Below are 24,598 nucleotides of genomic sequence, written 5' to 3' on the forward strand. Positions count from 1 at the left end.
GAGAGAAAAGACTAGATGGAATACCTAGAAACTGATTTTTGCTTTCAGTCAGACAATCTCTGATTAAGCACTGACTCCATTTCAAATCACGAAAATAGGCTGGAAACATACCATGGTTTGGATCTCTGAGATTCAGACTGTTCTTTCAACACTGGGCATTGAAAATTCTCTCTTCTCTTTTAAGTCTTTTTTACCTTGATCCTAAAGTGCTATGAGAGAAAAAATAATAATAAGTTATAGGAATATTTCATTAAAGATATCAAACTGATTAGCAAAAATGAAAGAAGACCTCAATCTTTATGGAAATCTTATAAGAAAATATGAGGAAGTAGAATTCTTCTCTTTAATAAGACAGAAAATTGTCCCAAATCTTCTGGATGAAAATAGGAACCCAAATCCTTAATTCCTTATTGACTTAGCAATTATGCTCACAGGAATTTATCCTAAGGGCCTAATAAGACAAGTGTCTAAATATCTAAGCATAAGGATAATTGTAATACAGCTTATACTGTAAAAATTTAAACAATTTAAATGTGTAACAGTGGTTGAATTGTATTCTATTCTATAAATGTTGATTTAATCAGTCCTTTAAAATGTGTGGAAGCGTATTTAACATAGGAACATGTCATATGTTCTTTTTCTCACTAACATCTTAATATGAGAAATTTTCAAACCTACAAAAAAGTTGAACAAGTTGTACAGAGAACACCCACATAACTACCACCTAGATGCTATACTTAACATTATCCATCTATCTATCCCTGTCTCCATCTATCTTTTTTAAAATGCATTTCAAAGTAAGATGCAGATGTCAGTTCACTTTTCCCTAAATACTTGAGCATGCATATTATTTACTAGAGTTCAGTAGTTGTTGTTATTTTCTTAGGTAAAATTGACATAGAATGGAACGTACAAATCTTAAATGGACCATTAGATGAGTTTTGACACATGCATACACCTGTGTAACCCAAACCCCTAGCAGGAGATAGAACATAACAACCACCTCAGGAAGTTCTCTCTTGCCCTTTGCTCACTCTTTCCCCCGTTCTGCCAGGGCAATCACTTTTCTGGGTTTTTTTTTCCATCATAGACAAGCTTTGCCTACTCTAGAACTTCACATGAATGAACTCATACAATAGGTACTCTTTTGGGTAAAGCTTCTTTCACTCAGCATTATTTTTTGAGACCTATCCATATTGTTGTGGGTATAGGTGGTTCATTTTTTTTATTGCTGAGTACTACTACGTTGTATAAAGGCACCGTATTTGTTTATCCTTTCTCCTGTTTATGGACACCTGGGCTGGGAAACATGTAATGCGCTCTTAAATGAAAAGAAAAAGATTGCAAAATAGGATAGGTCATATGGCTTCATATTTGTAAAAAACACAGACACTCAAACATATATATATATCACTGAGACATATTACAGTTTGGATCTCTGAGACTCAGAGAGTTGGAGATATATACACATATAAAAATACCTTTGAGTACTATCTATATGGAGAGCTGAGAGGATAGTCACCAACACTATAACGGAAGATAACAGGGTATCCCCTTGGTGGTAGAATTTAGGTGATTAACTTTTTTTGCTTGCATAGTTTCTAGCTCTTCTACAATTAACATTCAATAACTAACACTTTACCCCCTTTTTATTATTAGACTGCACGTGATGGGACTGTAAGGAGCTGAGATTGAAGAGAAAACACTGAGCTGTAATACGAGTCTCCTTCCCTGAAATCCACTGAACGAAGAGAAATGTAACTGCTTGGCTGGAAGAGCCGCGACATGCTCATCTCTCCGCGGAGAGGGCTTTGGTTACTGTGTGAAGTGACCAAAAGAGCCATCTGTGGAGAAACAGCTTGTGAAAAACCCCTCTCTAAACAAAGACTCAGACTGGAGTCCTGTGCCTGGATTAGAAAGCCACCTCGTGAAATCCCCCAAAGTTATTTTTTCTCCACTTTGCAAAGATTGTGAATTAACCTTTTGTTGTTTCCTAAGAAAAACGGTGAAGGAAAAAATGGAACATTTTACTAAAGGTGATTGAGAATAAAGAGTGCCAAGGGAGAAGGAAGACCTGAGTTTGTATGGAAGGATAAAAAAATAATGCTAACTAAATGCAACACTTCATATCATCTTTAAAGCCACGTGAGGTACACTGGGTAAGTTTAATTTCACTGGCCTGGGAATAGTTAAGTGACATGACTTCACAGAAGTCATAGAAAGTGGTATCTTAGAACCCTGATGCCGTTATTCATAAACCCAAACTCTCCCTGCTGTATCTGCTGAGGACCCTCAATGACATCACTGTATTGAAAACATTTTTTTGAAAGTTGTATCTTAATTTTAGGCCTGGTGAGATTTGTTTGTCGTTAAAGCCAAAAGGCAAAAGGAGTCATTCAAAATAGCCAGTTACCTCAATGGTCTTCAGGAGGATCCTGAGAGGAGAAAAGAGTGTCTCACCTTCTGTGCTGAAGCCTTCCTGAGAAGCCCACGTAGTTCAGTTCCCTGTTCTTGGAAATGGGATTGCAGTCTGAAGAGCCAGCCCTCATTTCTCTCTCCCTTCTCTTGCTCAAAGGGAAGTGATAGAGTACAGCATTGTTGGTGAGGCAGGAACAGAACCCAGACTTTCCCACTTTTGATTTGAGAGTCAAGCTATTGGATGAGACTTAGGCAGGGTCAATTGAGGGCCAGAGGACACCTCTGTTCCATGGGAACCACAAGTCTCCCTCTGCATTTATTCCTCGTTATGCAAAAAGAGTTCACTGAGGTCTTTTGCCAATCCACTGTGTGAGCCTCAGAGAGCAGCCCTTGCTACCACGGGAGGACCAAGGGATCCTGCAGTTCCATGGGCCTGGTAGAAAGACCATTTGGCAGAGTAGGCAGAGCACTGGATGTGGAGTCAGAAGATGACTCTGAATTCTGGCCCGGCCCAAGGGGTCAGGGCTCTTAAATTCTCTAAGTCTTAGTTTCCTAATATGGGTGGAAAATCAAATACTTATCATATTAAAGCACTTGCTGTAGATCCCATTTTTAACATCCCCAATCAGAAGAATAACTTAGATTTTTTATAAGCACCCATTTGTTTAACACTTTGGGCTAGACATTGATGACTATATGTAGACAATTGAATGATTGCAAATCTAGACTCCATTGTTAGACTGTCTCAATTTGAATCCCATCTCCACTGATTATCATCAAGAGACTAGGAGGTTAGTTAACTTCTCTGCTCGGTTTTCTCGTCTGTAAAATGAGAATGATAAAAGTACCTTCCTCATGGGGTTATTATGAGTATTAAATGAGCTAATATATGTAAAGCACTTCAGACAGCACCTGGACCGTAGTAAGTGCTGTATATTTGGCTATTATTAGTATCATTAGACACAATATCTGCTTAAAGACAGGAATAATTACAGAGAAGAGAATTACAGAGATGAGTTATTTTGATGGAGGTATGGGTACAAAGGAAGCAGGGCCAATTTGTATACGAGCTAGAGAGTTAACCTACCTTATCTGACATCAGAATTAATCAACCAGCCAAAATAGTTATGTGTCACCACCCAAAGAAATGTAAAGGAGCCATTAATCTGTCTAGGCTTTCCAGGTCCAGGCTGGTGCAGGGTCCTGTGCTGGAGAGTGGCTAACCAGGGCCATGGAGTTCCTAAATGGCTCCCTTAGACTCTATCAGCCACTACAAGCAGCAGCTTGAGGATGGTGGAATGGGGATGGGTCACAGGGTTGTAGGCTCTTCATGGTTAACTCAGGGGCAGACTTCTCCGGCCCAGTCCAGCTGCCTGAATAATCCTCTCTTTTCTCAGAAGCACAGCAATCTGTGCTGACTTTTTCCATTGCACCTCCCTATTCTTTTTTCCGGATTTATTTCTCCTAGGGGAGAGATTAGGAAGAATAAAAGAATTGCACAACGTTTCCCCTTTCTGACTTCTCTAAAATTATACCGATGTACTGGCCACAAAACACCAGCAACTCAAAAACAGGAGTCTGCCAAGAGTCAGTGCTGGGGTAGAGAACAAACACTAGGTCCAGTTGGAGAAGGCAGAACAAGATCAAGAAGGCAAGCCAGAGTCGGAGACCAGCTGTCAGTCCTGAAATTTCTAAGAGCCAACTGGGGATAAATACCTGAGAGCAAAGACAGAAAAAAAAAAAAAAAGAAGGAACCAGCAGAGGCAACAGGTGGCAGTAGAAGAATTATTGAATTGTGTCTAGGTAATATTTTAGGAAATAGAATCATCTTTTTTAAAAAATAGAATCAAGGGCTGGTCCAGTGGCATAATGGTTGAGTTCGCGCACTCCACTTCAGAGGCCTGGGGTTCACAGGTTCGGACCTCACACCATTCATCAAGCCATGCTGTGGCAGTGTCCCACATACAAAATGGAGGCAGATGGGCACAGATGTGAGCTCAGGGCCAGTCTTCCTCACTGAAAAAAAAAAAGAAAAAAATAGAATCAGGCTACATTCACAGTTATCCTGTGGAACTTCTTAAAGATATCAATTAGCTGGGTTTGACAGAAATAATTTTTTTTACACTACTTACTTTTGGAAGAAAGTTATAGACTCCTAAGAAAGAGTTAAAAACATACTAGTATTCTGAAGGGACAGAAAAATTCTTAGATGTTTGTTTATTTTTTACTTATATGCAATTAACCATTTATGGAACAGACAGCCCATGTAGAGAAGCCCAAAGAACCATGAGGTTGAGTCAAGCAGCATGGCCAGAGGGTGGGGTGTCTGTAGGTGGGGTGAAAGACCCTCTGAGGTATCAGGATGGAATCTCATCTCTCTCTTGGCTCAACTGGACACCTGAAGCTTGTTCTCTATAGGATCACCGACTTACAGTTGCACAGGCTCTCCCCTTCCAAACTCCACTGCTGTTCTTGATGTTAAGGATCCAATCTCTTTTTAAAGAAGCCTTATGGCTCTCTTGGGCCATTGAAAAGAGGGAAGTTCCTATTGGGATCAGTTCAGATAGGAATGGGCAAAGTCTTAGGGCACAGACATACTTCCTGCTGGATGATCAACAGGTGATAGGTGGGCATCTCTAGAAGGACCTTTCTCTGTAAGATAACCAGGAGAACAACCAAGGTACTCCTCTAGCGATGTGTACAGAACTGTCTTAAATGTAGTAGACTCTGTGATTACTGGCTCAGCTCAAGATGGACAGCAATCTCTCTGGCAGAGGTGAGGCCAGCTCCCAACTCCTGTGCATCTGGTCCCCTTCAGGTGTGTGGGCTCCACTGACCTCCTCCCAGTTCATGCTTTCTCGCCATTCCAGCCGCATTTTCCCTTATGGGGAGGTAGTGGTCTGGTTTGTCATCTAATCCCCTTCTAAACTATGATTAATGTCATAAACTCTATCCTTGATTCTTTCAGGGCTCAGTTTTTTTACTCTCAAAGTTTGTGTTGACAATGTTCTTTAAAAAAAACTTACAAATTTCTTCACCCTTTGTCAGGCTGGCTGGCTGATACTTGTGCTTGATCTTCATTTCTGTGCTGCAGCTCCATGCTCCCATTTCCCCCATAAAACTCCAGATATATCAGAAAACGTGCTGCCTTTGGTCTTTTTCACACAGCTCACCTTGTACAAGTACTTTGAGATCTAGTGACCCTCGCACTGATAAAAATGACCTCCCATTATAAGTTCAGGCATAGCCTCCCTAGAAAATAGCTCCTGGGGACAGACAGCTATATAAAATTCAATGAAGTCTCGTATGTTTAAAATTCAATTTCTCCAGAATTGGTACGTGATACTTTCAAATATTGGATTTCTTTCTTATTGGGTCAGCATAATCTACTTTAGGCCCTGGGCCCAGGGCCCCATTGTAACACACCCAAGCATTTCTACCTCTATCTCAGTGTCCCTAAGGTCAAGTCTTTTGCCCTTCCTTATTCCAACCCCAATTCAAAGGAATTAAGGCAGTTTCTCTACCCACAGATCCCCAAACTCCCGTGGCACTCCAACCGTTTGATATATTCAACATTTGAGGATTTAGAGAATTTGAGAAGTGGAGGATGAGATGAAAGAGGAAACAGGAAAGACTTCAAAAGGACGTGTTCCTGCTTAGACGGTGAGCAAACAGCCTTAGAAGTCAACATGTGAACCACCTTAGAGCCATGTTGGAGTGAGTGTGAATGTGGGGAGCTGAGTAAAAGGCATCTAGTCATTTATCCTAGCTCTCAAGACATAGCCTTTCTTTTCCCTCCTGCTCTCTTATCAGCCCAAGTGTCCCCAGTGATTCCCTTCATGTTGGCAATTAAGAGTCTTACCAGTTCCTTGTTCACGTCCCTGTGGAAAGCAAGTTCCGACTAGCATAATTAGGAGGCCCTGACACTGGCTTATCCACTGAGAAACTGAGCAGGGTCAAAAGCTCTATAGTTGCTCAGATTGAGGGGCCTGTGAGTGTTTCAAATCCCAGCCTCATTATGTAAACTTTTACTTTCAGAGAAAATTTTTAGAGGACTCGATTGATGTAGGTGATTTTTGGATTGGTCAGTGTGAGGGAGGAGCGCTCTGCCCCAGCTCGTGGCTCCAACTGCCCCAGAGTGCGGCTGGAGGCCTTGGTCAGGAAGAGTCCAGAGGCCCATGTTTTCTTTTCTGTTCACTCCAAGGATGATTTAGAAATGTAGTGGTTGTGATTTGCTAAATCTTTTTGGAAACATTTTCTAGAAATTTTAGCTTGGGGTTAAGTGCACTACATGTGGGAAACCCTGGTCTGTGAGCTGAATAGAAATATGCTTTTCCAAGAGAAGGGAAAAATTCTTTAGCACAGACCTTTTCATGGTGTTGGCCCAATTTGGGTGTGGTATAACACATCCTAGATTTAGACCAGTGATATTCATTCAGGCTATGGACCAGGAGTTCATTTACTTAGCTGACCAAATAGTCCAAATTCAAGCCAGGGAAGTTGTTTCGACACAATAAACACTGCACTAACCATGTGTTTATATTCCCCTTATAAACTAACTAATTTGAATGTATTGCCTAAGCAAACATTTGCAGTTTCGTATTTTGTAAATTAGGATGCACCTAGGAAAGTAGTGAAACGTAACATCATAAAAGCAGTCCCAAAATTTTAGAATGAAAAGGAACCTTATAAATAAAGAAATTGAACTCTAAAAAGTGAAGGTTAGATGAAAGTAATGGATTCACCAACATCATAGGTATCACAACACTGGAACGAATTCTGGTTTCTATTTTTTCCTCTTTAAATTATGAAATATTTCAAACACTTTAAAACGAATGGAGAAGAACATAATCCAACATTCTTGATATAAAGTTTTACCGTATTCTAGTCAACAATTGTTTAATCTGAATTTTAAAACCCTATGCACCCCTCACTGATCCTATTTCTCTGTCTCCCTTCTCAGAGTTAACTATTCTTCTCAAGTTGCTGTTCATCATTTCCAGATATGTTTTAAATAATATTTAATTAACGCTAAATATATGTACAATATTATTTTTCATGTATTGGAACTTTTTTCTGTTTGTAATTTTTGTGTTTTCTGCAATGTTGGAATTGTATACAATGAAGAATATAAAAAATAATTCTGAAGACCAGCCATACACTGAGAGAAAATACTTGCCAAAGACACATCTGATAAAAGATTATTATTCAAAATATACAAAGAACTCTTAAAACTCAACAATAAAGAAAACAAACAACCTGATTAAAAAATGGGCCAAAGACATCTATAGCACCTCACCAAAGAAGATATACAGCAAACAAGCACATGAAAAGATGCTCCACATCATATGTCATCAGGGAAATGCAAATTAAAACAACAACGAGATACCACTGCGCACCTATTAGTGTGGCCAAAATCCGGAACACTGACAACACCAAATGCTGGTGATGCTGGAGCAACAGGAACTCTTATTCATTGCTGGTGGGAATGCAAAATGGCACAGCCCCTTTGGAAGAGAGTTTGGCAGTTTCTAACAAAACTAAACAGACTCTTACCATAGGATCCAACAATCATGCTCCTTGGTATTTACCCAAAGGTTTTCAACAAAACTTATGTCCACACAAAAACCTGCACATGGATGTTTATAGCAGCTTTCTTCATAATTGTCAAAAATTGGAAACAATCAAGATGTCCTTTAGTAGGTCAATGGATAAATAAACTGTGGTACATCGGAGCAATGGAATATTATTCAGCAGTAAAAGAAAATGAGCTGTCAAGCCATGAAAAGATGTAGAGGAACCTTAAATGCATACTACTAAGTGAAAGAAGCCAATCTGAAAAAGCTATATCATACTATATGATTCCAACTATGTGACATGCTGGAAAAGGCAAAACTATGGAGACAGTAAAAAGATCAGTGTTTGCCAGGGGTTGGAGGGTGGGAGGATGAATAAGCAGAGCACAGGAGATTTTTAGGGCAGTGAAAATACTCTGTATGATACCATAATGATGGATACATGCCATTTAACATTTGTCCAAATCCATAGAATGTAAAACACCAGGAGTGAAACCTTAATGTAAACTATGGACTTTGTGTGATTATGATGTGTCAAGGTAGGTTCATCAACTGTAAAAAATGTACCACTCTGGTGGGAGAAGTTGATAATGGGAGGCTATGCATGTGTGGGGGCTAAGAATATATGGGAGTCTCTGAACCTTCCACTCAATTTTGCTGTGCACCTAAAATTGCTCTGAAAATATAGTCTTTTATTTTTTGTTTTGTTTGTTTGTTTTTGTGAGGAAGATCAGCCCTGAGCTAATATCCATGCCAATCCTTCTCTTTTTTTTTTTTTTTTTTTTTTTTTGCTGAGTAAGACTGGCCCTGAGCTAACATCTATTGCTGATCCTCCTCCTTTTTTTTTTTGTCCCTTTTTCTCCCCAAAGCCCCAGTAGATAGTTGTATGTCATAGTTGCACATCCTTCTAGTTGCTGTATGTGGGACGTGGCCTCAGCATGGCCGGACAAGCGGTGCATCAGTGCACGCCCGGGATCCGAACCCAGGCCACCAGTAGCGGAGCGCGCGCACTTAACTGCTAAGCCATGGGGCCAGCCCCTGAAAATACAAAGTCTTAATAAAAAAAAGTCTTCAAAAAAAGTTAAGCCTGATTAGCAAAAACAAAAAATACTGATAATAATACTGATATTATATATTTATATGTATATATTATATATTTATATTGAAGTATTAATGATGTATAAATGACTCATCATTTTTATTTTCTTGCTGAAACTACTAGGTAGATAAGATATGAGCTCCCAAGATAGAGATTTCCAGAAAGTGAATGTGAACATCAACATTTAAGAGATAGATGGAGCAGCCCACAAAGAAATCAGAAGGAACAGAAGTGCAGAAGAAGAATAGAAGACTGTGATATTCTCATACAGCATTATCAAAGTATTAGAGTAGTTAACAGTGTCAAAAGTGACAGACACTATTTTAGAGAATATTATGAGAACATTGAGTTTTCGTGTAGAAAGGAATGAGGGGAACTGAAGAATTTATTTTACCCCAAGACATGTAAGCATTCAACCCTTTGCTCAGCCCACAGTGCCAAAGGCACACAATTAAGGTCTTTCATTTAGAGAAACTTACGTGACAGAATCCAGAATAAAAGAATTTCAGCTTTGGTAATTCTTCAAATGAATAATCTCTATAAAATAGTTCAGAGTCCAATTTCTTCTTGTCTATTATTTCCATCTGTAAGAATATCACTTAAAAGCATTGTGTATCAAAACTAAACCCTGTATAAATCCTTACCACTATGTTATGTTGCCTCCTCCAGAAGAAACTTGAGTTTGGGTTTAAAGCCAGGTGGGTTTCCATCATCAGCACTTATTAGCTGTGTAACACTGGGCAAGATATTTAACCATGATGAGCTTCAGTTTCCTCTCTCTGAAGCAGAAATGAGAGGGTTGCTTTGAGGATAAGTCAGATAATGCAGGTAGTAAGTGCTTAATGGGTTGCAATAATGTTAAAGCTCTCATAACATATTTTAAAATGCCATTGTTTTTGCTTCTGTTACTCTTCCTCTCAATACCTGTATCCAGGTCTTTGTGTTTGAAAAGTACCTTGTCACCATGATCTGACTCACACGTATTTATTATAACTGCTATTAGTATAAATAATGTGACATCTCCTTGACAAAATTGAGCCCCTGCCCTTCGCAGAACATTTTTATTTTTAACCCTCAACACTTCAGTGGTATCTGGTTTCTAATAATATGCCACATTAATGAATTGAAGGACAAAATCATGATAATCTCAACAGATGCAGAAAATGTACGTGATAAAATTCAACATTCAGGGCCGGCCCTGTGGCTTAGCGGTTAAGTGCGCGCGCTCTGCTGCTGGCAGCCCGGGTTCGGATCCCGGGCACGCACCGACGTACCGCTTCTCTGGCCATGCTGAGGCCGCGTCCCACATACAGCAATTAGAAGGATGTGCAGCTGTGACATACTACTATCTACTGGGGCTTTGGGGGAGAGAGAGAGAGAGAAAAGAAAATTCAACATTCATTTATGATTTAAAAAAAAAAAAACACTCAGGGACCAGCCTGGTGGTGTAGTGGTTAAGTGCACGTGCTCCGCTGCGGCAGACCAGGGTTCAGATCCCGGGCACGCACTTACGCACTGCTTGTGAAGCCATGCTGTGGTAGCGTCCTACATAAAGTGGAGGAAGATGGGCACGGATGTTAGCCCAGGGCCAGTCTTCCTCAGCAAAAAGAGGAGGATTGGCATGGATGTTAGCTCAGGGCTGATCTTCCTCACAAACAAACAAACAAACAAAAAACACTCTTAGCAAACCAGGTTAGAACAGACATTCAATAACCTAATAATAAATATCTACAAAAACAAGACATCAACAAATATACTTAAAGATGAAATAATGAAATTTATTCCCTTTGAAATTGGAAACAAAGCAAGGATGTTATAACTTTTATTCAAGAATTGCTCAAGTTCATAGTAATGCAGTAAGGCAAAAAAAAAAAGACATAAAAAGTATAAAGTCATGATTATATATGATGAAAATTTAAAATAATTCACAGATAAATCACGAGACTTAAAGAGTGTTTTGCAAGATTGCTGTATATGAAATCAATATTTAAAAATCAGTTCATTTCTATATATCAGATAAAGTGTTAGGAAATGAAATTTAACAAATGCTTTTATGATAGCACCATAGTATCATACCTAGGAATCAATCTAACTAAAGTTGTGCTAGACTTCTATACAGAAAACTGCAAACACTAAGAGAAAGTAAAGAAAACCTAAATCTAAATTGTGTTGTAAAATTTGAATAGATTGGAACACTCAACCTTATACATTTGTCAATATGAAATGATGTAATCTAAACTCTTATGGATTTTTTTTATTTGACAAACTGACTCTAAAGTTTATAGGGAAATACAAAGCACTTGAAAGAGCCAAGGCTTTCTTAAGTCTTAAGCTGTTGGGTCTTTGGGGACAATTTTTATAGGCAAATAGCATCAGTTGGATTTGTCTACTAAACCCCTAATTTTAACTAGTAGGACTTTGGGGATAAAGAGGGACAATGTGATACAAGCAGTAGATACATCCCCACTAGATCATAATCCTGGTAACCAAGTGTTATGAGTATAAACCAACCAAGTTGTAAGGATGATTAAAATCTTCAAAGGAAGCTGAAATAGTGAAGGGAGGAGAGGCTGTGGTCTCAGTGTCACAAGTGCGAGTCCCACCTCCGAACCTGGGATGATAACACTGGGGAGGAAGGAAGGTCTGAGGCTCTCTCAAGTGCCTGCCCATGGTCGGTGACTTTTCAATTAGAAATTAAATAAATGCCAGAAGTGTGGATGTAGGAAGATGAGAGAGTGGAGCTTTGTTTCCCTGACCCAACTCTGTTTGGGAGGGGCTAAAAATACAGTGGCTGACTACAAGGCAAACGAAGTTTTTCAGGCCTATGTCATTGCTTTTAATTCAGGAAAATTCTGTTTTTACGTGCAAGTTAATTTTTAATTCTTACAGACAGTTCCTCTGCCTTCTGAAAAGAGCTGGACCAGGCTTTCATTTAATTAGTTTGTATAAACTATGCTGAGCTGTTTGAGAATTTTTTTTTCAATTGTTTTGAGATGATAAGGTTTCAAATAATTTTCTACTTGGAAAAGTAGAGAATTTTAAGGTAGAGCATTAAGAGTAGCTAATGGAGATATGGAACATTTACCAGTAAAGTATAAAAAATTATTTTGACATGATTTTTTAAAAGAAAACATAACCTTGCAGGATGAGAACTGAGGAAAAGCAATAGAGAGAAATAAGCTGGAGAAAAAATGGGTTTTAAAAAAGTTTTCCACTAAACAGAAAGTACAGAGATCACCTTCAGGTATAGCTGGATCCAGATGCTCTCATGGTATGACCAGAAAACTATCTGTATTCATCTCTCATCCCTGAGATTCTTTGCATTATCTTCAATCTCTGAAAGGGTCTTCCCACCTGGTAGTAGAGATGGACACGAGTAACTGAAGTCTTCATTCTACCACCATCACAATGCACCCCTTTTCTGATGGCATCAGTAAAAGTCTTTGGATTGACTCTAGTTTTCCAGACCTGTGTGCCTGGGGCTGGGGTCAGCCCCACTTATATCACACAGACAAAAAATGTGGAAGGGAGTTTCACCAAAGTGGTGCTATACTGATGAACATTTTTTCCACTGCAAAATAATTATTCACTAAATGGAGCTGTAATAAACATCTATTGCTTCGAAAGTATTTTCCATGCTTCTGACATCACCAGTCTTGCCAATACACCTACTTTGCTCTTAGAAGACACTCGGGTTGTCTTCACTACTGAAGTCCACCTCCTTTTTAGGTGTTCACACTTCCAGATGGCTAGAGGCACTGGAAACTGGTGTGCCATGTTTTTTTCCACAGAAATTTTGGTGATTTTGAACCAGTGGTATTTTTCAAGTGGCCATTTTTCTATTTAAAAAAGTACTTGATATGTATGAATTTCAAAGATGTGGCCCATAATTATTTGGCTCATATTTTGGGCTACTTCTATCCCCCAAAGTATTCTTGTGAGATATCTTAACTCAAAAAGTAAACTTCCCCACCACTAAGGCATTCAACAGCCATTTACTAAGTGCTTACCTGTTATACTCTAATTCTTTAGGCACAGGGTATGTTAATTCACAAGTAAATTAGAGTCTCTGTCCACAAGATCCCAGTGTAATGAATCTAATTTCCCCAAGTTCAAATCTATCTCTTCTTTGCCTAATCTAGGCTTAGGTTTGCCCCAATGTAAGAAATTTAAATTTCGTCAACAAAAGTTCAATATTTCATGTTAACCAAAGCTATATTTGAAGGCAAATTCCAATAGTGTGGTCTGATACAAATGACACCATTCACAGCAAACAGCAACAGGCTAGCTGCAGTTCTGAGTCATGTTTCAGTAAATAGAGCATGCGTAGGAACTCTGACCCTCAGGCAAGCTTTCTGCAACTCAAAGTAGTGAATGTGATAAACTCCTTAAAACTAGCCTGTGTGTGAGAAATTAACCAAAGTGGTGCTGCCAGGCACTGGTCTTGAAACAACTTAAAATAAGAGAAAAATATTCTGTCTTCTGTTATCCCTCTTTTTCAGGAAGAAGCAAAAGTCAACTTAATGAATTGAAGAGAACTGGAGGTAGTTTATAAGGATGGAGTCCAAAGGTAAGTTGGAGTTTGTAGAAAATAGAGTTTAATTCTTTCCCTTTGTCCCTGGTGTCACCTGCTTAGGCTCTTGGTGGCAGCCAGTAATCTTAGTTATCTGAAGGGCAAGAAAACCTGAAGACAACTAGAAGAATCCAAGTCCCATGATCTAAAACATAGAGTGGTGATCATAAATACAAACATAGTCAAGAACTCCCTCAAATCCTGGCATTTCTGAAAACAGGTACGTCCAAGTGCCCGGCCTGGCAGTGGGCATGTGAGTGACAGCCCAGGTGGTCAGCTCTGTCAGGCTGCACTGACACAGGTCGTGTTTCAGGGACAGGATTTCCTTTGAGGACTCTGGTGAACCCTTGGAGTTGCCTAACTGGCTGACCTGGGAAATCCACACCAAGTGGCCAAGGCACCAGAAGGGGATTGAATTTGGACTTTTGACCATCTGCATACAATCTCCGTCTCATTCTGGGAACCAGGCAAAGGGCTCGTTCCCTTTGCAAAGCTGAGAAAAGGGTTTCCAAGGAAACACAAAAGCCAAGGTCAGTTTAGATTCAGAAAATCACTGCACTGAAGAGTCTATGAACCTCTCCCTGCAGAAATGAGGGAGGAATTCTGTGTCAAGCTGGTTCTTACACATGTGCAAAATAGACCACCCAAGAGGCGGCTCTTCCTGAGCAAAATGACCTGCTTTCCTTCTGCTTCCTATGTCTGCGACTCTGGGCCCAGGAGCAAACTGATGACACCAGGCTGGGGGTAGAGAGGACCATTCCTATTCACTGCGGACCATCCTATTCATTGTGGACCATCCTATTCATTCATCTATGACAGAAGATTTCAGTAGAGAAAGCTATTACATTCAAAGACTTCAGCAGTGGCTGTTATCTGCAAAGCACTTCTAAAGGCAAAACATAGGAGAGGATTTAACAAATGAAAACAGCCAACTTACTAATGCACTTTTTATCCGTCTTTCTTTCACACTTGTACAATATGACAAATTTGGGCAGAGGTACCCTGGGGATTTCTTAGAATAATCCGTAACCAAGTGGCTGTGCTGTCATGTCACTACTTCCTGTGGCCCGCAGTCTAAGCCTCCTTTCTATGTTGTACCCCTGGTATTGTTTATTCTTTCTCACTGTTCTTTGCCTTTTCAGCTCTCTCCTCCAAATAACACAAACTTGAGCTTAAGGCTTAGCCATCTATTAAAAGACAAGGTCTCCTCCAGGTAGTAATATACTTGATTACTGTTTTCACTTACGATGTGAAGTTTAGTATCCTATCAGTTGGTCCCAAAATAACCCCAACCAAGTTCACCAATTTGCAGACTGTAGACTAAATATGGCCTTTAGATATTATGTTTGGCTGGCCCAGTGATTTTTTTGTTTTGTTTTGTCTTGGTTTTGTTTGGTTTTGTTTTGTAGTTGAATTTGAATGACTTTTGGCAGAAGATTCTTTCTCAAATTCCATAGACTCCACCCCTCTCTATTGCCATAGACCCTGTAGACATCTGGGTTTGTGATGCCTGCCCTATCTAGTAAGAGATAATAGAAGGCATCCGTGTCTCCTTCCCAATCTCGTGATGAAAGTTTTCAATATTTCACCTCTAAATTTTATAAGATTCTTTTTTTGTTTGTATTTGTATTTTTTTGAGATGTTCATTATCAGATAAAGAAGACCTTTCCATTCCTAGTGTACTTTAAGTCATTATCATGAATGAGTGTTGAATTCTATCAAATACTTTTTCTGTCTCTATTGAGATGGTCATATTATTTTTCTCTCTTTTTTTCTGTTCAGTGCTAAACTACATTGCTTGATCATCAAATATTAATTCAACATTATATTCTCAGAATAACCCTGGCTTGGTTGTGATATATTATCCTTTTATACAGACCCTGATTATGATTGCAATTATTTTGTTTAGAATTTTTACCTAACTTGAAGAGAGAGCTTAGTTTGTTTGTTTTTGAGAGCTTAGTTTTTAATTTTCCTTTTTAGAAACTGAAATGTTCTCATTAGGCTGTGGGAATCAAGGAAATGCTCGGCTCATCACAGAAGTTGGGAGGGGTTTCCTCTTCTCTATTCTCTGAGAGACCCTGAGTAAAATGTATGTTATTTCACATTGCAGGAAGGATTTTAATTTCAAGTTCAATTTCTTTAATAGATACAGAACTATATCTTCTTTTTCTTCATGTGACACTTTGGTAATTTGAGTTTTTCTAGAAATTTGAGCTTTTTTAAAATGAAATTTCAAATTACTTAGTGTAGTGTTCTAAATAATAGCCTCTTATTACCTTCTTGCTGCCGGCATGATTTCTAATGGTGTCTCCTTCTTCATTTCTGATATTGATAGTTTGAGCTTGTTCTCTATTTTTCATCAGTCCTGCCAGAAGTTTATTGATTTTATTAATCTTTTCTCAGAACTAACTTTTGACTTTATATTCTCTTTTATATGTTTCTTTTTAACTTAATTACTTTTAATTTACAATGACTTAGATATGGCTGCACCATAAGACATAATTAAGCATACAGATGTTTGCAACTATATGTAGAATCATCTTGAATGTGATAGATACAGACTCTGACAATCCAGGTGTGTTGTGTAGGTGGCCCAAATATCCTGAGCAGCGTTGCTGTCAATGATGTGGTTTTCTGGGATGGTGAACAGCTTGTGGAATCTTTCTAATCAAGCCAAATACAGTCTTCTCTCAATTTAGTTATTACTGGAAGATTCAATGTATATTAAAATGCTGCAGAAATATTTTGTGTTAATATAAAAGAAGTTAGGCTCTAGGTAGATTTTTCTACATCTATGTAAATATCCAGCAAGACAATTTGGAAGTTGTGTAGGATGTGGGGCAATTATTTGACTGCAGGACACCTTGTATCTCTGACCCCTCTCACTGAGTGTCCATAGTGTTTCCTGATCATTGTAACGAAAGGAAAGAAAAAGCCTCCTAAAATTTCCAAAATGCCCTTGCGTGGCTCTACCATCCCCGTTGAGGTATAACCACTATTATAAGGGAAAAGTCATATGGCAGATGATCCTCATTTTTTCCTTGTCAAAAATGGATCTTTCTTTAACTCCTCCATCTCCACTATGATTCGGGATTGACCACTGGGCTCCACTTTGCCTCTCCTGCTTGGACATGTGTGGCTCCCTGGGGCTTGCCCTAACAGGGGCTTCCTCCAGGCTGTATTCAGTCCATTCCTACTATGTAATAGCACTTACTGGCCACGCCTACAGCGATGCTAGTGCAAGATCTGTTCCCAACCTGTGTGGCAGCCTTGATTTTGGTCTCTCTAAATCCCCTGTAGGCATGCTTCCATCCCACTTCTTCACTTGGACCATCCTGGACTGACTTCCAGTGTAGCCTGAGCCCTTCGATGCAGCAAGTGGTCACCTCGGCATAAGGCTCCCTCCCTAGAGGTCCCAGGGGACTTTCCAGATCCAAAATTGGAATCAGGGCTGAGTCGAGGCACAGAAGGTCCTGATTGGGTTTGGCACTCCAGTTCATTACATATTTTAGGAGCACTGCCTAGATTATTTGTGAGTTTCAAATTCCTTCACCCATGCTTTAACCTAGTTGCTACTTCTGTCTCTTTCAACCCTTAACTACCTCCTTTCTTGGGCCAACATGATGTCGTGTACCAATTACCAAACTGATGTTCTCTATGCTAGTAGCAATTCTAGGATGATGTTAACCCACCAAATTACAAGGGCTGCAGCTTCCAGTCCCTTAGCTAGCTGGGATTTCCCTTCCACTGGGTCCCTCACACTGAGGGATTCAACGCGTTTGATACTGGGACATGTGACACTGCCTACATTGAGACGGTTCCCTCCTCCAAGCACACCTATCCAGATTATACATCAAATCCTTTCTGATCTTTCCTTTGACACAAGTTGCTGCTTACCTGCCAAGCTGAAGGTGATACCATTGCCATCAGTAATGTGACCAGGGGCTCTCTGCTGCAGGGCTGCTCAGGTACTGACCTGACTCGATGAAACTCTTCTTTGTATTGAAACTCCTCCTCTTGATGAAACTCCTACCAGACATGCCCCTGTAGACCTGGAGAGTCCCATAGCCAAGCAAACCATGTCCCAGCTACTCACCAGTGCACTGCCAAAGCAGGATTGAAAAGGAGCCTGACCTTTGCAGGAGTACTAATTTTTTGTTTTGTTCTGTTTTTTGTTTTAGTTATGCTTTCCTCTTTCCTTCTATGACCCAGCAGTAATTGTCAGAGGGACATATGTAACCAATTTTAACATAACTAACAAATGGAACATACGTAAACCAGTTCTAGCATAACTAACAAGTGGTCAACAAATGGTTGGTCAAACTTTCCCCAGCGTAGGTGTGGTATAACAAGACAGGGCAGACCTGGGGAAAGCATTTTTCTGTAAAGGATCCTATTTATCTAGACAGCTGTTCTGATACCAGATGTTGATTGCAGCTACATTGGCATCAACCTTGTTCATGTGTGTTTCTGCATTTCTGTTACTGTCCTGGTCTTCCTGCATCCTAATATTTTTCTATACTCTCGGATTCTTACTCTACCTCCCCGCTTGCCAGGGTTGGCACTACTCATCTTCTATCAAATTCAGACAAATCCAAGCATGCCCAGAGAAACACATGTGAGTAGTCTGTTTGGAAAGTTGGTCTCATTGTAACTTTGGCCACAAGCTGACTCCTCTTGTGTGTGGAATGCTCCTATGTTGGGTGCTTGAGATAGGTAGTACCAACACCGTGTTGTAAAATGAGAACACGTGTCGAATGGACTCAGGGGATATCATAGTGTGTAAGCTACATAGACACTGACTAAAACTTTTCTTTGTAAATATTTTCTTTATAGTTAGTCACTAAAAATTACAGAGCTTCAGTCACTAAAAATGTATTTCTTATGCATAATCATTGAAACCAGAAATGTAACCTGATTCTGAAATTGAAACAGAGCATTTTATTCTGGTTTCCTTCATGGGAAATGACTGACTTTGGGAGAGTAGAAATAGAAAGTTAGAAGCTTATGAAGAAGAACCAAAGATGCATAATGCTCAAAACACCATTACAATATTTGGTAAATCAAATTTCATATATAAAATTTAAAATGGCTAAAGAGCATTGTAGCATTGGCTTTGTAAAGAACTAAGCTATATCTGAATTAAACTTTTGGCTGCTCAAAAGCTTTCTGAAATATCTGATCAAATGGATTAATTCTCAAATGCAGAGGTGGTTCCGGATGCCCCTGTGGGGTCACAGTCCCAGACCACACACATCTCCTCTCAATGCTCTTGTATATTCCCTGGCTCCGTCACCAATGGCCACACCAGGTATCTGAGGACATTTTTTCTCGTTTGACAGAAAACCTATTCAAGAGGGATTGTATACAAAAAAGTACCTATTTCCATCCAACTTCTATAGCCTTTTCCCATTAATATGCTGTGTTGCTAACATAGAAAAGTCTGCCATGGAAAGTGAATCGAGTACTCCTTTTAAGGAGCACAAACTGGGAGATTAGGAAGGGGAATTTAAAACATACTAAGATTCCACTTCTGGGAATTTTCACACGTCATATTTCCTTAGTATAAATTCAAAACACATATTTAAAAGAGAAAAAAACAACAAAAACATATATGCAACAGAAAATTGCATAAGTACATGAGTCCTTCATATAACCAAATACTGTATTATCATAGTTCTTAATATAGATTCGTACTAAATGTCATTGAAAATATTCACAGAAGAATCTCAAGTGAAAAAAATAAATTATGGAACATACCTAGTTGGTCAAATTTTGTAAATATATATTTATTCAGAGGTTCATACAAAATCTGGATAGAGGTACATCAATGTGGAATAATGGTGATTATCTCTGAATGGTGGGGTTTTGGACAACTATTTTTTTTTTTGCTTTACTGGTTCTAATTTTTCTGCAATGGACTTGGATTGATTATATAACAAATATGCTGAATGCAATAAAAAGCATATTTCCCAATGTCCCAGCCTCGAGTCAATGAAATGACTAGTAGGAATGAAAATAGGTGCACAGTGTTTTAGAGTGCCTTCCTGGCCTTTCTAACTGTTGCCTAACCTGCCAGCTCTCTTGCTTTGGAAACTTCTGACCTACATTAAACGCTGGATGGGTTGATGGAAAACCATTGCTGGCTTTAGCTTTTACCATAAATGAAATGGGCTCATTTTATCATGTAGTTTGACTGAAATTTACAATCTAGATATGGCTGGTTATAAGCATGGCATGAGGTTATGTGCATTAAGATTGCATCAAAATGGTTTATGTGTTTTAATTATTCACTGCTGTTTTTAACTATAAAAAAAACAAGAGATCAGGAAGAGAGGCCCTCTCCAAACTATGAATGGCTGAAGTGTGACATATTCAGTATTCTGTGTTCATTAGGACTAAGGCAGAGCTATATTTTCTCTAATAGTATAATCCACTGTGCTTAATTTTGCATCCGTCTTCATGTTAGTTAAGTTATCAGGGCAATAGAAGATTAAAACCAGTACTTGAGTCTTTATGACACATCATTATATAAACAACCTTTAACTTCTAATAAAAATTGTTTTACCATAAGAGAAAAATTAATCTGTAATTGTTGACTTGTTTTGGGTTTTTCTTCAGAAGACATTGAGCTGGTAGGCTAGGAGAGCACCTAGTAGTGGTGTTTACATAAGGAGAAAGATGACTAATACTCAAAGATACCTTTACTCAAAGGCAAGTGGCAGATGTTGCTGATCATAAGAAAGCAAATGTGAAAATGACAATTCTTCCACATACTGAATACACTAACATCCTGTTTTACAGATGAGGGAACCAAGAAATGACGGAGCAAGATTTTAAACAATTTTTGTTTGATTTCAAAGTCCCACTTTCCATGAAACTATAATACCCCTATAATACTACCACGCCTCTGTAGTAATTCTTATGCTTTTCACAGTGCCACCACGTAATAAATACTGTAGGTATTTGTTGACTGATATGACAATCAAAAGAAGTATTTATCATTATATTCACATATGTGGCTAATGGAGGTTTCTGCAACATAGAAAAATCCAAAAGACATTAAATTTTTGTTACTATATAATGTAAATACTATCCTTTCCTGAAAGGTGTTGTGATACAAAACATTTAAACTTGCTTATTGAGAACAAAGAAGTCTTCTACTCACTTTTGATCCCATTCCAAACCAAAGGAACTCTTGTGCTGGGTTTTGAAACAAAGTGCTGAAATGATACATGTCCCTTGCTAGACTGTAAACCGCAGTCCCTTAATCCAGATGACCTCAAGGCTTGACCAAAGAGTGCTCAGCTGCTTCTTCCGGTTACCTTTTCATGCTGGCTTGTCCTTAATATAGCTAATGCTCCCCAGATGTGTCAGCTGCTAGCTCTCTTTAACCCTTGCTGGTCTCATATGCAGCACTGGCTGCTTCTCTCAGACACAGGAGTGAAAGAGATATCTCCTAATGGAAAAATTGCAAATCTTTCAAGTGCCGTCAGGCCATGGCAATGCCATGCAGCAAAGCGACCAAATGCATGTTTTTGTTTTGGATATTTTATTTTTGAAAATTAAAAAAAGAGAGAGAGAGAGAGAATAATATAATAAACTCTCCGTGTGCCATTACCCAGCTTCAACAAAATGATTTCATGTATACCCTTACCCACATCCACCTTCTCAAATGATTTTTTAGCAAATTCCAAACATTTTATTTTATGAACAAACATTTCATTATGTAACTCTAAAAGTAAAGGACTTTTCTTTTTACATAACCACAATGCCGTGATTGTATCTTAAAAATTATAATTCTGAGTGTTATCAAATATTTGGTCAGTGTTCAAATTTCCAATTATATCTTTAATGTCACGAGTTTTTCTAGTTTGAATCAAGATCCAAACACAGCCTACTTGTGAAGATTGGTTAATATATTCCTTTAAAGTCTGTTTTCACCTATTGGTTTCCCCTCCATCTTTTTTTTCCCGTTTGCAATTTATTTGCTGAAGAAACTTGCTTGTTTGTCAAGATGGTTAGGATTTTGATGGTTATATCCCCATAGTATAGTTTAATGTCCCTCTTTCCTCTGAATTTTCTGTAAATTAGTAGTGGGATCTGGAGGATAGACCAGATTCAGGTTTGATTTTCTGAAAAGATTCCTTATTAGGAGGTGCTTTGTTCCTCCGTCAGAAGACATCTAATATGTGGTTAACTTTCTCTTTTTGATATTAGCAGTAATTGATGCTCAATGCCTGATGGTAATTCATTTTGGGTTGCAAAAGGATAATATTCCTATTCTATCATTTCTTTTTCATTTATTGGCTGAAATACCACAATAAAGAAAATCTTACTCTTATCTACTATTTGATTACCCAATGGTTCTTGTTTATGAGTTTTCAAAATAATGAGTTGGTTCACTAGTGTCGTCTAATGGCTGAACAATTACTTTTTAAAGTATTGTTATGAACTCATGGATTTAAATTTATCTTATATGTTTCAATCTTTTGAAGATTTTTTTCCTCATTGATCCTCATGAGGGATCTCATCTTTGACAGTCTGAGACTTGATTCCTAGGTCTTTAACACACAGCTGGTAATCTTTGATTGCTTCCTTGTTATCCGATATGAGAAGAGTTTCCAGATGATCTTGTTTATTTCCTGTCCTGACCTGGAATTAGCCATTTCTCCAAGGAGCTCTGATTATTTTCAGAAGGAAATTGGATTTCAGCACCAAATTCTGGGTGCTGTAGGTACTCCTTGCTACTGGGTGCATTGGTATTTCTAGGACTTTTCAGTTGAAAAAATTAGAAAGTCATTTTTTCAAGCGGAAAATATCAGTTTATATTGATCCTTCAAATTCAAGACTAAAAGATCTTTATTTAATCTCTTCTTTCTGACATCTGTTTTTCTTTTCTCCCTTGCCAAGAATCTTGCTTGTGAAGCACACTGGATAATAGGATTATAATATCACATAATTACATTTTATACACACAACACTTTTTGAATTACAAAACCATTGCTATGATATAAAATATGATTACTGAAAACTGTTTAAAATTTTTTCCAGCATTTTCGTCCTTACGGCATATGTTATTAGGGATGTATCATCAAAAACTTGTTACTTGGATTAGTTTCTGTATGGTTATGCCAGCAACTAGTTACCCATTTAGATTCATGTATCTCATTTTAATTTCAATTTTTAGGGATTAAATTCTTTTTATTATATAAAATGCTTACATGGTTTCAAAGTCAATTCTATAAAACAAGATATATTCGAAGAAGTCTACCTTCTATCCCTGTTTCTTCATCCTATTCACACTGTACCCTTAGAGGAGATGTCAACATTAGGATGGTTACATAAAAATATTACATACTATATTTCTTCCCTTATTACCATCATTTATTCACAGTGCTACAGTTAACTATATGCTAATACTCATCAACTGTCCTTAAATTGATATATCTCCAGTTATTTTAATTGTCTTAAGGTTATTTCCTAGTAGATACCTCAGGAATAACTCATGGATAATGAAGAGTTTGACTTTATAATTAAAAAACAGTTTATCTGAATACAAAATTCTTCGCTCAGATTTTATTTTTTGGTTTACCCCAGAAGGCATAAAATGTTGCTATTGAAAATGCTTGACAGTTTGATTTTCTTTCAGTTATATGTGACCTAGTGTTTTTTTTTTTTTAGTGAGGAAGATTGGCCCTGAGCTAATGTCCATTGCCAATCTTCTTTTTTTTGCTGAGGAAGATTAGCCCTGAGCTAACATCTGTGCCCATCTTCCTCCATTTTGTATGTGGGAGGACGCCACAGCATGGCTTGATGAGTGATACATAGGTCCGTGCCTGGGACTCAAACCTGCAAACCCCGGGCTACCAAAGCAGAGCACATGAATTTAACCACTACCCCACCAGGCTGGCCCCATGACTTAGATTTTTGTCCAGCTGTCAAAAGAATTTACTCATTTTCTTCAACAGCCAATAGTTTCATTAGACTTTTCTCAGTGCTCTCAGTCTATTTTCCCAGGTACATGGTGTAACTTTACAACATGTACTTTCAGATACACATATATTCTTAATTTTACGAGCATTTGTTTTTAATTATAGGTTTTTGTTTTATATCTCATTTAATGTTTTGGTTTTCTTCTTTGAGGATTCTTATTATACATATGCTGTTTCTTCTTTTCCTATCTTCCATAAGGTTGAATATAACAGAGATTTCCGAGGGCTAATATCTGAATTGCACCTATAAAAAGCCTAACTTGGAGTGAAAAGTAAATTTTAGGGAACATGGTCCAAGGATAGAAGTGATTAACAACCAGGTGAGTTGAATGGATATTGTCTATGATTCAGACAACCAATAGGCTGCTTGTTTCCTAGTATACTTATGTCCTCGTATTTTCTTAAGTGGCCAAAATAAGAAATTACATGAAATTTACTATTGCATTTGAGATTATGCAGAGTTTCCAAAGTAAAGTTTACAAAACAGTCCTGGGGGAAATTATTTATAATTCATTGCTAAGCAAATCTTTGTTTTCCTTGAGAGCTGTGTTTCCTTTTCTTGATGAAAGTCATCATAATTAGGCTTTCTATTTCCCCCTGGCTGCTAGGAATCCAAATTGTGGCTCAGTCTTGCAATAATAACTGTAATTATTTAGAGATCCTTACTGCATGAATGTATTCTTTAACTTGGTCCCAACTTTTACTTCAAAGGTTTTTAAACTTTGTTGTCAAAGGACAAGCTTGCAGAGAAATTGTATACAAAATGTAGTTTGAATACGCATTTTTTTTCTGGGAAAGTCTGGACATTTCATCAGATACTGATTCTAAAAGGAATCTGTAATGCAAAAAGAATGTTAAAACTACCGTTGTTATTTCATTTGATTTATAAAACAGAAACTTCTGTTCTAGTTTAATTTTAAACTCTCAGTGACTT

General features: G+C 38.2%; 1 long non-coding RNA gene across 1 annotated transcript in view; it reads left to right on the plus strand.

Annotated features, from left to right (window-relative positions):
* LOC147918144 (uncharacterized) overlaps nucleotides 1-24,205 on the plus strand; it is a 127,538-nt gene extending 103,333 nt beyond the window's left edge. The window contains exons 2-5 of the long non-coding RNA XR_015553636.1: nucleotides 1,660-2,159; nucleotides 5,949-6,081; nucleotides 13,596-13,663; nucleotides 23,864-24,205. This is a non-coding gene — a long non-coding RNA (uncharacterized LOC147918144). The remainder of the gene's footprint in view (nucleotides 1-1,659; nucleotides 2,160-5,948; nucleotides 6,082-13,595; nucleotides 13,664-23,863) is intronic.
* Nucleotides 24,206-24,598: the final 393 nt, after the last annotated feature.

The sequence above is a fragment of the Ceratotherium simum genome, chromosome 1, assembly GCF_057802395.1.
Source record: "Ceratotherium simum simum isolate JZ-2026a chromosome 1, ASM5780239v1, whole genome shotgun sequence".
Taxonomy (NCBI): domain Eukaryota; kingdom Metazoa; phylum Chordata; class Mammalia; order Perissodactyla; family Rhinocerotidae; genus Ceratotherium; species Ceratotherium simum.